The sequence below is a fragment of the Antechinus flavipes genome, chromosome 1 (assembly GCF_016432865.1).
Source record: "Antechinus flavipes isolate AdamAnt ecotype Samford, QLD, Australia chromosome 1, AdamAnt_v2, whole genome shotgun sequence".
NCBI lineage: Eukaryota > Metazoa > Chordata > Mammalia > Dasyuromorphia > Dasyuridae > Antechinus > Antechinus flavipes.
The window spans coordinates 725969766-725981866 of NC_067398.1; the positions used below are offsets into that span (position 1 = coordinate 725969766).

At 37.8% G+C, this 12101-nt stretch overlaps 1 protein-coding gene across 2 annotated transcripts in view; it reads right to left on the minus strand.

The window, feature by feature from the left end:
* Positions 1 to 12101, minus strand: part of LOC127545847 (zinc finger protein 420-like) — a 330731-nt gene that overhangs the window by 309215 nt on the left and 9415 nt on the right. The gene's annotated exons all lie outside the window — the stretch shown is intronic.

Here is a 12101-nt window from a genome sequence, read left to right on the forward strand (position 1 = left end):
CATTAATTCAGAGGCATGAAATGAAATGAATAGTGAGAGAAAAACAGGGAGGTTACACAGAAGTGTATTTCCTCTCCGCCATCTTGGCCGGAAGTCATGTATATAGATCTATATATTAGCAAGAGAAAGAAATTCCATTTAAATAAACTGTAGACAATATAAAACATTTGGGCATTTCCTTGCCAAGACAAAGCCAGAACTATGTGAGCACAATTACAAAACACTTTTAACATGGAGTCAGATATAAGCAATTGGAAAAATATCAATTGCTCTTGAATAGGCTGAGCCAATATAATAAAAATGACAATTTTACTTAAATTATTTTACTCATTTAATAACATGCTGACCAAATACTAATAAAGCTAAAAAAAATTAACAAAATTCATCTAGAACAGAAGATCAAGAATATCAAGGAAATTAATGAAAAATACAAAAGGTAGACTTGCTGTATAAGATCTCAAACCACATTATAAAGCAACAATCATCAAAACAATCTGGTTACTAGTTAAAGAAACAGAGTAGTGGACTAGTGGAATAGATTAGATACACAAGACAGTAGTAAATGACTATAGCAATCTAGTATTTGATAAATCTAAAAATTGCAGCTTTTGGGATAAGAACTCAGTAACTGACAAAAACTTCTGGAAAAACTAACAGTATAATAAATACTATGCATTTTATATCATATATCAAAATAAGGTCAAAATGGATATGTGAGTTAGACAACAAGGTGATACCATAAGCAAATTAAGGGAGCAAGAAATAATTTACTTGTCAGCTATGTAGAGAATGAAAGAATTCTTAAACAAGAAATAGAGAGCATTACAAAATGTAAATGAATAATTTTGATTTTATTAAAGTTTTTGCACAAATAAAACCAATGCAACCAAGATTAGAAGGAAAACCAAAAACAAGGAAACAATTTTTACAGCCTGATAAAGGTCTGGTCTTTTAAATACATAAAAAAATTGAGTCAATTTTATGAGAATTGAAGTCATTCTTCAGTAGACAAATGGTTGAAGGATATGAAGAGACAGTTTTCAGATGAAGAAATCAATGCTATCAACATGTCAAAAATGATGCCCTAAATCTCTATTGATTAAAGAAATGCAAATCAGAACAACTCTGATGTGGCACCATATTGTATAGATTATCTAATATGACCGAAAAAAATGATAAATGTTGGAGAGAATGTGGGAAAACTAGGACATTAATATACTCTTGTTCTTGAGTTGTGAACTGATCTAACCATTCTGGAGAACAATTTGAAACTATGTCCAAAGAACTATAAAATTGTATATACACTTTGCTCCAGCTGTGCCACTACTGGCTCTATATCCCACAGAGATCATAAAAAGGGGGGAGGGGGTGACTGAAAATATTTATAGGAGTTCTTTTTCTAATGGCAAAGAAATAGAAATTGAGCTGCCCATTAAGTGGGAAATGGGTGAACAAGTTTGTGGTATGTGAATATAATGGAATATTATTTCTTTAAAAGAAATAATAAGCAGGTTGATTTCAGGAAAAAAAAAAACCTTGCAAAACTTACATGAAATGAAAACTTACATGCAAAGTGAAGTGAGTGAATGGAATCAGAGGAACACTGTACATAGTAGCAGTAAGTTTATACAGTGATCTATTATGAATAACTTAACTCTTCTCAACAATGTAACAATCCAAGACAATTCCAAAGTTCTCATGATCAAAAATGCTGTCCACATTTAGAGAAAGAACTGAGGAAGTCTGAATGGAAACTGTTTCTTATAGAACAATAATATTCTATAACATTCATATGCCATAACTTATTCAGCCATTCCCCAACTAATGGGCATCCACTCAATTTTTAGTTCCTTCCCACTACAAAAAGGGCTACTACAAACATTTTTGCACACATAGATCTTTTCTCCTCTTTTATGATCTCTTTGTGATATAAGCCCAGTAGAAACACTGCTACTTTTATAAATTTGAATCAATTATATATTTTAGAAATGAGACCTTTATCAGGATCTTTGGATGAAAAAAATTTCCCCTAGTTTTCTGCTTCTCTTCTCATCTTGTTTCCATTGGTTTTGTTTACACAAATACTTTTTAATTTAATATAATCAAAATTATCCATTTTGCATTTCATAATGTTCTCTAGTTCCACTTTGTACATAAATTCCTTCCTTCTCCACAGATCTGAGAGGTAAACTACCCCTTATACTCCTAATTTGCTTATAATGTCACCCTTTATGTCTAAATCATGAACCCATTTTGACCTTATCTTGGTATGTTAGATGTTAGGCAATGCCTAGTTTCTGCCACACTATTTTTCAATTTTCCCAATAATTTTTGTCAAATAGCGAGTTTTTATCCCAGAAGCTGAAGTCTTTGGGTTTATCAAACACTAAAATGCTATCGTCAATGGCTATTATTTTGTGAACCTAACTTATTCCACTGATGTTGGAATCCTTACAAAGTGTAAAGTCATTAGAGTTGATAGAGACAATAATTATCTAATTTAGCATGGTTCAGTATGATTGATCTGATCTTACAAGGAGATATTATGGGCCAGAAGAAACAAGGTACAAAGTGAAACTGATAGAAACAATGCTTGTGTTCACATCTTTAGAGAGTTCATATAAGCAAGAAGCTCTTAGGGACAGAGAGCACTCTGGGAGGAAGCCCATAATCCCACTCTCAGATCCCACAATCCCACTCTCGGAGAAGAAGCATAAATAAAGCTTCAGTGAGCCAGTAAGTAAGTTCAGCTGAAAAGATTGAGAAGGGAGCGTCAAGTCAGTGCAGAGAGAAGCCCTCTCTCGTAGACAAGACAGATTCATTTCCAACTTTCACCTTGGTGCTGGCTGGAGACTTTTGGAGTTGAGCTAAAGGCGTCAGATCCATTCCATTTTCCACCTTTGTGCTGGCTGGAGGCTGAAGGACAAACCTTTGGATTTGGAGACATTTTGAGGGAGCTCTTGGAACCAAGGAAAGAGATAAGAAATAAACATTTGGATTTTAATCAGCTGGTTGCATTTTGGGGTGATTATTGATCTGAACTGAAAACTAAGGCTGCCTCCAGAAAACCTCCCCAAGAAACCTGCTCCCAGAGAGAACCATTATATTTTAAAGAAGAAAAACACCACACACTGATCCACCCCTCTATTTCTTAGCCAGTACCAAATGGTTTTGATGATTGCTGCTTTATAATATAGTTTTAGGTCTGGTATAGTTAGGCTACGTTAATTTGCATTTTTTTCCATTAATTCCCTTGAAATTTCAAGGGAATTTTGTTCTTCCAGATGAACTTTGTTATTTTTCCTAGTTCTATAATTTGACGGTTTGATTGGTATGGCACTGAATAAATGGTAGAATTGTCATTTTTATTCTATTAGCTCATGAGCACTTGGTATTCATTCAGTTGTTTAGCTCTAACTTTATTTGTGTGGAAAGTGTTTTGTAATTGGAATCACTTCATTGTGGAGAAGAGCCAAGTCCATCACAGTTGATCATCACATGATCTTCTTGTTACTCTGTAAAATATTCTCATGATTCTGATCACTTCCCTCAGTATCAGTTTATATTAAGTCTCTCCAGGCTTTTCTGCAATCAGCCTGCTCATCATTTCTTATAGTACAACAGTATTCTATTACATTCATAGTTGTATTTTCATCATAGTTGATGATAATCACATAATCTTGTTGTTGCCATGTACAATGATCTCCTGGTTCTGCTCACTTCTCTAGGCATCAATTCATGTAAGTCTCTCCAGGCTTTTCTGAAATCAACCTGCTCATTATTCTTTTAGAACATGTACCATATGTCATAATTTGTTCATATACCATAACTTAAAGAATGCTTAATTTTTAAACATTTTGTTTGGGAAAAGGTGCTGATTTTAGATTAGATTCCCCTTATTTTCACTAAGATTCTATGAAAATTAAAGGAAAAAATACTTTGAGCCCTTTTTAAAATAAGAATCACACTATATTTTAATTGTGCCAAAATCCAAATTAGTGGAGTATGTCAGGTTTTACTGTAATTTTGATCAATGTTTAATACATCTCTACTTGAATGAGATCAGATTTAGGCATTTAAGATATGGAGAATATATTGTTAAAAAATTATTCTCTTCTCTTGTACATAAATTGTCTGTTATTTATTGTGAAGCCCAGCATATCATGGTATTTAAGATGAAAGAATGTAATCATTTTCAAAGCTAAGCTATAATTATTTCTTTTTGCATGTCAGAGTTAGATATGTTTTCTGCGTGTGAATAGCTTTTTATTTAAGTATGAAAATTAAGAAATGGAAATATTACTATGTTTTCTTCCTTGTACAGTACCAGTAAAATATTTCTTGTTACCAAGAGAAAAAATATACATTGTGACCAAGTGGGATTAATAGTAGAAATGCAGGGATGTTTGAACATAAGGAAAACTATTGCCCTGATTGATTATATCTATTAAAATGTAACAAAACTATATGACTACATCAATAGATGCAGAAAAAAACTTTTGATAAAACACTCATTCCTACTAAAAACACTAAATATGGAAGGTGTAAGTGGATTTTTCCTTAAAATGATAAGAAGCATCTACCTAAAACCATCAGCAAGCACTATTTGTAATAAGATTAAGCTAAAAATCGTCACAATAAGATTAGGAATGAAACAAGGATGCCATTGTCATCAATATTATTCAATATTACATTATAAATATTAACAATAGCAATAAAAAAAGAAATTAAAGGAATCAGAATGAGCAATGAGGTAATAAAACTATCTCTTTTTGCAGATGTTATGATGATATACTTGGAAAATCCTAACAATTAAACTAAAAAGTTAATGGAAACAATACTTTTTAGCTAAGTAGCAAGATATAAAATAAACACACATAAAACATCAGCTTTTATATATCACCAATAAAATCTAGCAAGAAGAGATAGTAAGAGATATCCCATTTAAAATAATTGTAGTACATACAAGAACTACATGAACATAATTATAAAACATTTTTATACAAATAAAATCAAATTTGAATCATGAGAAATATTAATTGTCATGGGTAGGCAGAGTCAATACAATAAAAATAACAATTTTTTTCAAAACTATATATTCAATGCCATCTCAATTCTCAAAAAACATAGAATTAATGGGAAAATGTAAATGAAGAAAGTTTAGCAGTAGCAGATCTTAAACTATACTTCAAGGAGGTTTAGTAGTACCAGGAAAAGAAGGAGGAAGGAGGTGGGAGAGGAGGAAAAAGAAAAGGAGAAGAAGGATGGGAGAATTGAGAAAATCGTAAAAATGTCTACCAGAAATTGGCCATAGGCTACACCATTTACAAAGATAAGGTCAACATGAATACATGACAGAAATAAAGGAGAACATGGAACATATTACCCAGTAGAATCAGACAGGAGAACAATTTATGAATAAATGATAGAGTACATTGTAAAATGGATAATTTTGATTACATTAAATTCAAAACAAATAAAATTAATATAGCCAAGATTATAAAGAAAACAAAAAATTGGGAGAAAATTTTTGTAGACAGTTTCTCAAAGGTTTTATATATAATACAGAAGGAACTTTATCAAATTGCTAAGAAGGAGTCATTCCCCAATTGATAAATGGCCAAAGGATATGATCAGGCAGTTTTTAGATGAAGAAATCAAAACTATATATAGTCATATAAAATGCACTCAATCATAATTGATCAGAGAAATGCAAACTAAAACAACTTTGGACTATCTTACACCTGCCAGATTGACTAAAATGGTAGAAAGGGACAGCGATAAAGGAACATGGAAAAATTGGGACAACAATTCACTGTTGGTAGAACTGTGAACCATTCCGAACATTTTGGAGAGTAATCTGAAATGATGCTTAGATTTATAATACTGTATATACCCTTTGTCCCAACAATACCATTATTAGGAGTATTTCCCAAGGTGATTGGAGAAAAAGAAAAAGAACTTCCACATTCTGAGATACTTATAGCAGCTTTCTTTGTGGTGGTAAAGAACTTAGGAGTTGAGGGGAAGCCCCTCATCTGAGGAAAGATTAAACAGGTTGTGGTACATGATTGTGATGGAATAATTTTATGCTATAAGAAATGACCTTTAGGAAAACATGGAAAGACTTAAATGAAATAACAAAGAGTGAAACAAGCAGAATAAAGAGAATGTTGTACCCAGTAAATGCAATATTGTTATAAGAACAACTTTGAACAACTAAGTCATTTTGAATATTAAAAATGCTGACATTAATTACAAAGGATCTTTGAAGGAAGATCTAGAAAAAGAACTAAGAAACAGAAGTATGCATGGTTAAATATATATACATACATCTGTGTGTGTCTAATGGTAGCCCTCTCTATGGGGGCTGGGGAAGAAAGGAGGTTAAAAAAAAAAAAAAAAAAAAAAGTACACAGAGAGAACAAAAGAAATCTTAGAAAGAAGGCCAGAAAAGCAACATGTTTTGAAAAGGATATGGAGTATTTATTAGTGGTTTTTTTTAAGTCAACAGTGTAAAATGGCAATTCAATTTTTTATGTTGAAACTTTTTTTCTATTATAGCATTGTGTATATAAAGATGGGGGATAAGTTGGTTTTTTTAGATCTAAGTTCAAAATGAATAACTTTTTAAAAGCCTGAAAGCATTTTATAAACACTAGCTATTATTATTATGGATGTTTGATTTGGAGGGCAGAATAACAACAGAGCAGAGGAGATTAAGGTTTGAAATTCAAAAACAACTTTAGCTAGTTATTCCTCTTCCTAATTATCAATGTCAATCAATGGAAATGTCTTCGGTTACAGTTACGGCTGCCATAGTCAAGATTACTCTTGGACATCTGTAAGTTATTTTTATTCTATTCTGGTGGACAGCAGAGGCTTTTATTGTATTCATATGTATTGGGAAGCTTGGGGTATAAATGTAAAGAATGGCGGTTACCAGATTTGGAATACTTTTGTGTAATCTTTGAAGATAATTTTCATTTTCATTCCTTGTCAAAGTTTCCAGTGACCTGGAGGCAAAGCCAATTGATAAAGATAATTGATAATTCCATTCAGTGAAAGTGAAAGTTTTCTAGTTTTACAAAGCTCTAAAATACTCTGGGATGAAGGACACCTGGTGGAAGTCTGTGCACAGGGACTTTGGTAAGATCAACTACAGATTAAGTGTAGCCAAATAGGGTGTCATGGCTGCACTGTAAGGAAAAGTTATTGACAGAGATCCCCAGGGAAGAGGTGACTGGAGGGAGTTGAGCAGTACTTACCTTGGAATCCCGGATAAAGGAAATCTCTACTCAGAATAAAAGCCCACCAGGAGCCCTGAGTATATGAGTCCTACAGGGCTTGGTTGTAGTAATAGCCAGTTTTAGTGAAGTCCAAAGTAATTCACTTTGTTCAGAATGCTGCACACAGCCCTTAACTATTGCATAGCATTCCAATCTTGTGCAGGGGGAGGGGTCTCCCATTATTCTAAGATTTACGAACTCTCTGACCCCCCCTACTTCTGGAAAGCAGGGATTCCCCCTTGACTTCTCCCTCAATTTATGGACCAGATCTCCCATACCTTCTGCTGTCTGATTGCACAGCCACTGTGCCTTCCTACCCACAAGAAAGTAGGCTACTTGAGAGAGAGGACTATTTCATTTAGATGTATTGCCACAATTTAGGACAGTGCTTGACATATAGTTAATAAAAACTCTTTTTTAAAAAAATCTATCATCTATCTATCGATTTGTCTCCAGTGCAATGAACAATCCTAATTCCAGGGTACCAGAGAGAACCTCATACCCACCGGCTAAAAAGGATAGATTCAGATACAGAATGAGCCGTACATTTTCAGGCCAGGTTGATGGACATTTTTGTTTTGTTTGACTTAATGTTATGAGTTTTGCTTTGCTTTCAGTCTGGGCGGGGTGGGGGAGGGCGTTGAATTGAGAGAAGGGGAACTAATTGTCTTTTGCCTGTCTTTGAATCCTCTCAGCTTAGTATAGTGCCTGGCACATAATAGTTATTAAATGTTTATTGATCTCCAACAGATTGCCGCCCCCCCCCCCACCATCATTCCCCTTCCTTCACTTACCTTTAATTTCTTCCTGTGGACGACCCTCCCTATTGCCTAGAATTATGCCTACATCTCCTCAGTCTCCCCCCCCCCTTGATCCTTGCATTCCCATTATTGATCTATACTGCTTTATCCCAGTAACTGTTGAACTCTACCTTTTGCTGATAAACTCAGTCAATAATTTGTACCTTCACTCCCTTTCCTTTTACTCTCTTCTCCATCCCTTACAATCAAGTTTCCAAACTCTTCATTCCACCAAAATCACTCTCCCAAATCACCAATGATCCTGAAATTGCCTGATCAGGGACCACTTCTCAATGGCCACTTTCCTTGATCTGTGGCACTGTTGGCTATTCTCCTCCTGAGACTGTCTTCCCTCCAGGCTTTCAGGAAATCCCTTTCTCCTGTTTTTTTTTTTTTCCCACCCCCCAGCCCTGGCTGATCCTCTGCTGGATCTTCACATCTACATCACACCACTCAAAGGTGGGTGCCTGTCCTGGGCCCCCTTTTCTCTTCTATACCATCTAACTCGGGGACCACATTAACTCCCATGAGGTCAACGTCATCACTATGCAACAATTCTCAGATTTATCCACTGCTAACTTTTCCTGACCTCTAGATCAGTTAGCAACACCAACTGCCTAATGGACAAGTCCAGTTGGACCTCCCATGGACACCTTAAACTCAACATGTCCATTATCTCTTCCCCGAAAAAAACCCTCCTAGCTATTTGAGCACTGTCCTCTCTCCCAGAAGATAGGTTTTCCTACTGCCTTCCCCATGAGCCCTTTTCCCTCTGACTGCCAACACCCTGGTCCCCAGTGGTTAGCTGCCTGCTCCAGCTCCTGTCCATTCTCCATTCAGTAACCAAAGTGACATCCCTGAGCCGAGGGTCTAACCTGGTCATTTCCTCCCAGCCCCACTCAATAAATTCTACCGACTCCTGGACCCAAAACAAACCCTGTTTCACTTTTAAAAACTCTTCAGGGACTTCCTGAAAACCAATGTGAAAAACCTCTTCCCAGCTTGGAACTCTCCTCCTTCCAGTCTCCATCCACACCGCTCCCCACCCTGCCGCAGCTACATCAGCCTGGGTCGGTGCCCTCCCCTGACTCTACGCCGTTCCTCCCCCATCTGTAATGTTCAGCGGCCTCTCGCAGCTCCCTCGAATTCTCAGGCCCAATCTCATCTTCAGAGGCATCTTTCAGTGCCCCCGTGGCTAGTCTCCTTCTCTCTAGGTTACCTTCCATTTGCCCCCTTTGTATCTTTCATGTCCCTAGTTATTTGCTTGTGGTCCCCATTGGGTGAGCTCCTGGAGAGCAAGGACTATCAGAGCTCAGCACAGTGCTTGCTGCCCCGACTCTGCGATCTAGCCCTGCTCCTTCTGATGTTCCTCCAACTCTATGTCCTTTCTCCCCACTCTCTCTAGTGCTCTTCTAGGCTTTCCACAGAACTGCACTAGGACTTTGGGGACCCCTGTATGTGCCTTGGGAGCATCTTTGCCCTTTGGCACAGTGCCTGGCACAGAGCAATGCCAGGTGGCTGAAGTCCTGGGTTGTGGGGTGTCTTTTGATTTTCTAATTTCCTGCGCCAGACTTCCTGGCACCCATTCTGCCTGCACCAATTCCCCAATGGCGAGCGCCCTTGCCTTTGTCTTAGGCACTCAGCAGTGACAGTGAACCCGACTGCCAAAGAACTCCCCCCAATCCCCATGCCCATCCCCTGAAGTACCCAGTCATAGCATTTGCACAGGGCTGAACATCTCAGCTGCTCCTCCCTAGGTGTCTTGTTCTTCTGATGATGGGAACCCAAGTACTAGGAGGTGAAATGGCTCGTTTAGCGTCACAGGACACCAGAGCTTGCTGTCTCCGTCTGGGGTTCCACGCGGTCTCCTCCTCTCCATGTGGCAGTCGCTCCCGCTGTGCCATCTGCTCTGCGGGCAGCACACTTCCTTTTATTCACATTTCCATCCTCTACCCCTCACCAGTACCAGGGGCACGTTCCTCTGTAGCCCGCTCATGCCCAGGGAGTTGCATCACTCATCCCTCAGGCAGCACCAACCCTCTGCCTTTCTTTTTACCATGACTCACCTTCTCCTATTCTATCCGAAATTCTCATTCAGCTCATATCCTGCGGGAGTTTAATCTACTTTTTTTCTTAAAGAGTTCAGTGCTTGGATCAGTCTCCTCTGGACCCCACACTAGGGAACTTCAAAATACACGTTGATGTTCCCTTCAATACTCCCTGGCCAGTCTATTGGTCTTCTCAGACACAAGGACCGGCTCCCCCATTCCTCAGCCACCCATAGATAGTCAGTATCTGCTGTCATACTGCTGCTATCATACAGAAGGGTGCATGTTGATTTTTCTTTATACCACCTTTTACTGCTCCATCTCTCTCTCTCTGTTACTCTCTGAACCCTTTTCTTTCTACCCCTCCAGCTTCCCAGGCCCTAACTCCTGCTCTGATGACACGTTCCTTCCTTCCATATCTCAATCCTTTGGTGAATTGATTAGGTTTATACAATCCATTACTCTTGAACTCCCAGTGCCCATGTCTTACCTACCAATAATAACCCACTTTCTCGGGTCTGTACACAAATACAGATCAACAGAGTTTAAAGACATCAAGAAATCATGTTGACTGAAATCGCTACTAAATTTTTGTCTAATCTTAACTGGGCTCTCACAGCAGCAAGGTCATCTTTCTAGTCCTCTAAACTATCTTCTCTCCTACTCCCAACAATGGTTATACCATGGCACTCCAAGATCCACAGCTGAGAGCCTTCTCTCAACCTTAAAAGATTCACCAAATGAGTTTTATTATTTAAAATCACATTTCACTGCTATTATCTCCCACTAGCTCCTCCTTTTGTAGTCTTGAAGATATAACCAATCTCCTTGCCAAGGCAGACACCGCTGTGGGTTCCCTTCAATCTTTCCTCCCATTTTTTTCCTAGGCTGATCTATCACTCCCTCAGTTTCTCCCTATTTACTCTGCAACTTATGAACCCAACAGTCTTCCTCATCCTTAAAAATCTCTCTAGATTCTACCATTCCTGATATCAGCCTAGATTAGCTCTTCCTCTGGAGGCTAAAGTCCTTGATGAAAGCCATCTACTTTGTGTATTTACTCCATGGCAAGAATGTCTACACTTGTGTCTATTTTCACTTTTTTTAGTCTTCTGCAATGTAGCTTACTATTTAAATGAAACGTCTTTCCAAAGTTACCAGTGATTTCTAACCCGTCAAATCCTAAGGCTATTTCTGGGTCTTCATCCCTTTGGACTTCTGTGTACTCTTTGGTATTTCTTAAGTGGCTCCTTGAAATTTGCTTTAAATTTTCATGACACTACTTCTTGCTAATCCTATCTGACTGGTTCTGATTACTTCATTGTACCATCACCCACTTCAAGCCCATTAACTGTGGGTTTAAGGTAAGGAGTCTGAGGGTCTGCTCCATACTCAGACTTGATAACCTCAATAATTCCTCTGGGCTCAGTTACCTTCTGAGCAAACAAATCCCAGCTTCACATCAGACCCCATTTGTCTTAAATTCTAGAACCACATATACTGACTGCCTATTTGATATTTGAAACTACTTACTCCATACATCCCAAACCTCCTTATTACTGCTGAGGGCACCAATTTTTTTCATCATTAAGATTCAATCTTAGAAGGCATTTTTTCTCACTCTCCATATATCTGTTGAGTTGCCAATCCTGTCTTTCCCGAGTCTATATCAGCTCTTGTACACAGCCTTCTCTCCATCTTAAGAAGTATAATCAAGTTCAAACAAGTGCCAACCTCTCACCTTAACTACTGCTGTTGCCTCATGACTGGCATCCCTCCTGAAGCCCTTCCCAGGCCAATTCATCTTCCAAACTGCTACCAATATGATTTCCTTAAAGAACAATTTTGGCCACGGCACCCCCACCCATCAGGCCTCCCATCCCCTGCTCAATACTCTTAATGGATCCTTATCACATCTAGGATATCAACTCCCCTGAACATAACCTGGCTTCTTCCTGCCTTTC